This window comes from Ursus arctos, unplaced genomic scaffold, assembly GCF_023065955.2.
Source record: "Ursus arctos isolate Adak ecotype North America unplaced genomic scaffold, UrsArc2.0 scaffold_27, whole genome shotgun sequence".
Lineage (NCBI taxonomy): Eukaryota > Metazoa > Chordata > Mammalia > Carnivora > Ursidae > Ursus > Ursus arctos.
This window is the reverse complement of record NW_026622952.1, coordinates 3,025,830-3,031,829: the sequence shown is the minus strand read 5'-3', so window position 1 is coordinate 3,031,829 and position 6,000 is coordinate 3,025,830.

The following is a 6,000-nucleotide window of genomic DNA, read 5'->3' as shown; positions in this document are numbered from 1 at the left end:
AAACCCTGAAATTAGGAAGACTGGGTTGAATAGTGTCCGTAAATATTCATGTCTATCAGGAACCTCAGAATGTGACCTTATGTGGAAATAGGGCCTTAGCAAATCAAGTTTAGACAAGGTCACACTGGATTAAGGTGGGCCCTAAATCCAGTGGTCGGTGTCCTAGCAGGAGAGAAATTTGAAGACACAGAGGAGACACAGGGGAGAAATCTGTATAAAGAGATTGGAGTTATGCTGCCACAAGCCAAGGAATGCCGTGGATTCTAAGCAGAAGGAGTTAGGGGGTCCCCAGAAAAAGAAAGACAAGACATAGCTTTCATTTTTCTTTTTTTTTTCTTTTTTCTTTTTTTTTTTTTTTGAGAAAGAGAGAGTGAGCACACTTGCATGGGGGGGAGGGCAGAGGGAGAGAGAATCTTAAACAGTCTCTACATCCAGTGTGAACCTGAAACAGGGCTCCATCTCATGACCCTGAGATCACGATCTGAGCTGAAACCAAGAGTCAGACGCTTAACCAAGAGTTGCTCACTCAACTGACTGAGCCACCCGGATGCCCTGAGGCATAGCTTTCTTTATACAAGAAAAGTTATTTTAGGCCTTCAATCATGTTGTAATCTATGTGTTACCAGCATTCTTTACCCAAGCTTTGGGTAAAGAACTTCCCAAGATATCTTGAAACTGCCGAAGAATAGACCTCATCAGCTAATTATTTTAAGGGAACAAAAGAATGTAGACCAGACTGCCACTATCAAGCCAGGAGATAGCCTACGCATATCAGGGACAATTTATCAGTGGTGGAACTCCCAGGGCTGATTCAAAAGCAAAGATTGACCTGAGTACATTCTTATCTCTGTAGCATCTAGACTCCCTTGAGCCCTCAGATACCAGACCAACTGGAACCAAAGAATTGATGATATTAACCCCTGCCCGCCCTCAGAACGGACCAAATAAGACCTGGACTCTGTCACCTTAAGATGATTTCTGGGGCGCCTGGGTGGCTCAGTTATTTGAGTGGCCAACTCTTGGTTTTGGCTCAGGTCATGATCTCAGGGTCATAAGACCAAGTCTGGCATTGGGTTCCATGCTCAGCAGGAGTCTGCTTGAGATTCTTTCTCTCTGCACCCCTCCCCGTGCTCTCTCTCTCTCAAATAAGAAAATTTAAAAAAATAATAAAAATAAAAATGGGGGCACCTGAATGGCTCAGTTGGTTAAGCTTCTGCCTTTGTCTCAGGTCCTAGGTCCTAGGATGGAGTCCTTTCTTGGGCTCCTTGCTCAGCAGGGAGCCTGTATCTCCCTCTCCCTCTGCGCCCCCCCCAACTTGTGCTCTCTCTCTCTCTCTCTCTCTTATGCTTTCTCTCTCTCAAATAAATAAAATCTTTTTTAAAAGAGATGACTTTTACCACAATTCCATCCTGAATGTCCCATTGCACAAGTCCCTTCATGAGTATGTAGGCACCCTTAGCTTAAAACTTCCCAGGTTTTATTGTTCAAGGAGATACTGTTTCAGGAAATACCTCAGTGTTCTCCTTTTCTTGTTGCAAGTAGAAATCTCCCTTTTCCTATTCTTTGGCTTGGTTGTATCTTCTGGCTCAACATCCACCAAGAGGTACACCCAGTTTCAGTTAACAGGATTGTCAGCAATCACCAGAAGCTAGAAGAGGCAAGGGAGCATCCTTCCCTAGGATAGAAGGGAATATCTATCAAACAGATATTCAAATAGAGCAAGTTCCCACTAATATTTTAGACTCTTAGCCACCAGACTGTAAGAGAATAAATTTGTGTTTTTTTAAGCCACCCAATTTGTGGTAGTGGTGACCCTAGGAAACTAATAGAGTGATTCAATATTATATTCACTTACAGTAAGGAAACTGAGATGTAGAGAGGTTATTATACATCTTGTCCAAGGACGCAAAGCTAGGAAAGCACAGAACTCACATTCCAGCACAGGTCTGACTCCAAAGCCCATGCCCTTAAACATAGATTTACATGTTGACTGTCCATAGATTTACAGCTGGCTTATCTTTTGCCATCCTGGAATGCTAATCAGTATATTGATGTCAACCTCAGGAGTTCTCTAGTGATATTCACCCATTCATTCATTCATTCATTTTGTAGAGGTGAGGAAGGGGCCTATCCCAGACCCTGTTTGTCAATTAGTGAATATCATCAATAATAGCTAATATTTCTCTGTAGCTAATATAAGCTCTGTGACTTACTATGTGCCAGACACAATTTAAGCAACTTCTATATATTAATGCATTTATTTCTCAACCTCATAAGAGGCAGTGGGAAGACTAATTACAAAAATGGCCCCAATTCATGGGGGAATGGGTGAAATAGGTGAAGGGGATTAAGAATACACTTATCATGGGGGCACCTGGGTGGCTCAGTTCATTAAACGTCCAACTCTTGATTTCAGCTCAGATCTTGATCTTGGGGTGGTGAGATCAAGCCCCACATGAGGCTCAGAGTTGGGCATGGAGTCTGCTTAAGATTCTCTCTCTCCCTCTTACTCTGCACCTCCTCACATATGCCCCCCAACTTGCATGCACATGTGCTTACATGCTCTCTCTCTAAAAAAAAACAAAACACTTATCATGATGAGTGCTGAGAAATGTATAGAATTGTTGAATCACTATATTGTACACCTGAAACTAATAGAATGCTGTATTTAAAAGAAAGAAGGAAAGAAGGAAGAAAGGAAGAAAGAAGGAATTTATTTGCAACAACTACCCCCCCAAAAAATGACCCCAAATCTTCACTTCTCCTTGTACCCATGCCCCTGCAATGTGACTTTGCAGCCCCTCCCATGAAGAAGTGATGGAACATCTTTCCCCACCCCTAAATCTGGCCTGGCTCTGTGACTTGCTTTGGCCAATAGAGTAGTAGAAGTAACTGTGCCAGATGCGAGCCTCAGCCTCAAGAGGCCCTGCATGATTGTCCTCTCCATGCCATGCAAACAGGCCCAAGCTGGCCTGCTGGAGAATGAGCTGAGGCATTTCAGCTAACAGCTAGCCCACCCTAAAAAACGGAGCTGCCTACTTAACCTGCAGCTGACCACAAACGAAGGAGCCTACCCTCACACCAGAAAAAATGACTAGCAGAGCCCACCTCAAACTGCCAACCTGAGAATTATAAACTAAATAAATGCTGTAGTAAGCCACTAAGGTTCAAGGTAGTTTTTTAGCTAAAGGATATAGGTAGGTACATATAATAATAGTGTGTTAATAGTGTAATAATAGTGTATTATTATTAGTTTCCTATTTTACATAGGAAGAAACTGAGGTCCACAGGGGTTTAGTAATATGCCAAGATTATAGAGCTAAAAGAGCCAGGAATTCAACTCAAAGAATCTGGCTCCAGAGTCCATTCTCATGACCACAACTACATCCTGCTTCTCAATTATTTCCATGAAGTCATGGAAGGATTGCTTATAAGATTGGCGAATGACATCAAGCTAGGAAGGATGACTTCTTGACTTCTGAATTAAGATTCAGAATACTCCAGTTTTGGCATGATTCAAAATCTATTGATCTTTAAAATAAAACTTCACAGAAAAAAATATACATATAAAGTCCTGCATCTGAGTTTTTAAAAATACACAAATAAATAATAGGGGAGGTTTGACTTAAAAGCAGCTCATATGAAGAGCACCTGGGTGGCTCAGTTGTTTAAGTGTCTGACTCTTGATTTCAGCTCAGGTCATGGTCTCAGGGTTGTGAGATCAGGCCCCATGTTGGGCTGTGCTCAGCACAGAGTCTGCTTGAGATTCTCTCTCTCCCTCTGTTCCTGCCCGCCCCTCACGGCTCTCTAAAATAAATAAAGTCTTTGGGGGGAAAAAAGCAGCTCATATGAAAAATTACAGAGCGTTTAAAGAAACAAAACTGAGTAAGAATCAACCACGTGATGCCCTGCATTGATGAGGGTCTGGTGCCCAAGCCCCAGGCAGCAAGACTGTTGCTCCTCCTGTAACTGGAAGATAACAATGTCACACCAAAACTGTCACATGAGATGGTAAGCATATTTAATCTTACTGGGATGGAGAGCGGCATGAGTCTGTGAGCTCTTAAAATCCCTAAGATTTGCAAAAATGTTGAAGAGGAAGGAGATTGATTCTCTTTGGGGAGAAGACAGAGATCAGTGATTGGAAGTGTAACAGATTTATTGGGTGGAAGAAGAAATACTTGTGTTCTTTCTCTCACTGCCCCTCCCAGTCTGCTGCCTGGACTTCTTTCCCATCCCTCAGTGAAATCTCCAGCAGACCCCTTAGTTTTCTGGGCCCTTTCAATCAACTGAACATTTTTGTTTCAGTAACTAAAATATCCCTCCAGTGTAACATCAACTCTCATCTAAACTTAAGGCTTCTCTCTTCCCAGCATGGAAGCTAACAGAGGGGAAGTTCGGGGAAGGATGCATGGTTGGCTTAGTCTCTCTTCTTTACTCCATCTCCTTCCCCAGATTGCCAGTCACTGTGTTTGCTCATTTTAGGGCAAACCCAAGGGGAGAGGAGATTAGAGACAAAGGGCAAAGTGGTAGATACAGCTGTAATCTGGTAGTACTGCCTTGTTGGGGGAAGAAAGACAATTACGTTTCTTTCACAAGCACTTGGGGGCTTCAACCCAGGCGTCAGGCTGGGCTCCTTTGACTGAGTCAATGTCTCTCCTCCCATGAGTGGCTTGCACCTTTCCCCTGGCTGCCCACCATCTGTTGGGATCCCTTTGCCTCTCCAGAAGTTCCTCTTTTGTTGTATCTCTTTTAAGAAGACCCAGACGAGGTCCCTTCTACATAACCATTGGATCCCTGGAAAACATGTGCCTTTCCTGCACTATGAGAGAAAGTGCAGCTCCTTTCCAATGCAGCCTCTTCAGTAGGTCACCAGAAGTGGGCAGCTACAGGTGCAGCCTCCAGCCATTAAACATTTCAAGAATATGGTCTCAAACTCCCGGGAACACACTGGGAGCTCTCAGAATATTCTTCTTGAACCCCCTCTAATTTCATTTGATAGGAAATGCTAGAGCACTCTAGTAGTGCTTCAATAAAGAAGGTTCTCAGGGCTAAGAGAGAGAGATGGGTGATGGGCTATTGCAGATAGGACAGGTTTTTCAATCTCCTAAATAGGTCCATTTAGGTGTCAAACACCCAGCTTAAACTACTGTTCTCAGCATCTGCTGTGTGGAATTCTAGGAAGTTTCGTTCCCTTTTTTTTTTTTTAAGATTTATTTATTTATTTATTTATTTATTTATTTATTTGACAGAGCTAGAGACAGTCAGTGAGAGAGGGAACACAAGCAGGGGGAGTAGGAGAGGAAGGAGCAGGCTCATAGCGGAGGAGCCTGATGTGGGGCTCGATCCCAGAACGCCGGGATCACGCCCTGAGCCGAAGGCAGACACCCAATGACTGAGCCACCCAGGCGCCCCTAGGAAGTTTCATTCTAATATATTATTTCAGAAGTTACAGAAAAGTGGATTTCCAGCCAGTAAAAAGTTATCTTTCTAATGAAGTAAATGTACCCAGATCATACAGCTGTAGTCTACCAGTCTCTAAAATTAGTACTCAAGCAGAGGTTGTAGAAAGAATTTCTGCAAAGAATGGGAGAGGTAACATCTAACATCTTTCTCACTTTAGAATTCTATTATTTCTATTATATATATATATACACACACATTATATATATACATATATACATATATATTATATATATACATATTTCTATTATATATTCACATCTACATATATATACATATATATATGCACATACATATATATATATATTTATAAAGAAAGCAATCCCAAGGGGTCATAACAGTGAGTGCATAATTACGTAACACACATGGTATTCAGAAGTGCTCAGGGGAATTTAAAGGAAGGGAAGCTCTTGGTGGGGTATACAGTTTAGTTAGAGAGGATTTGTCTGCTATTATACTACTTACCCCATACTTTTAAAAGAATTTGTTTCTGGTGTTCTTCATGGCTACGCTGTGAGCAGCTCAAGGGTATGTCTT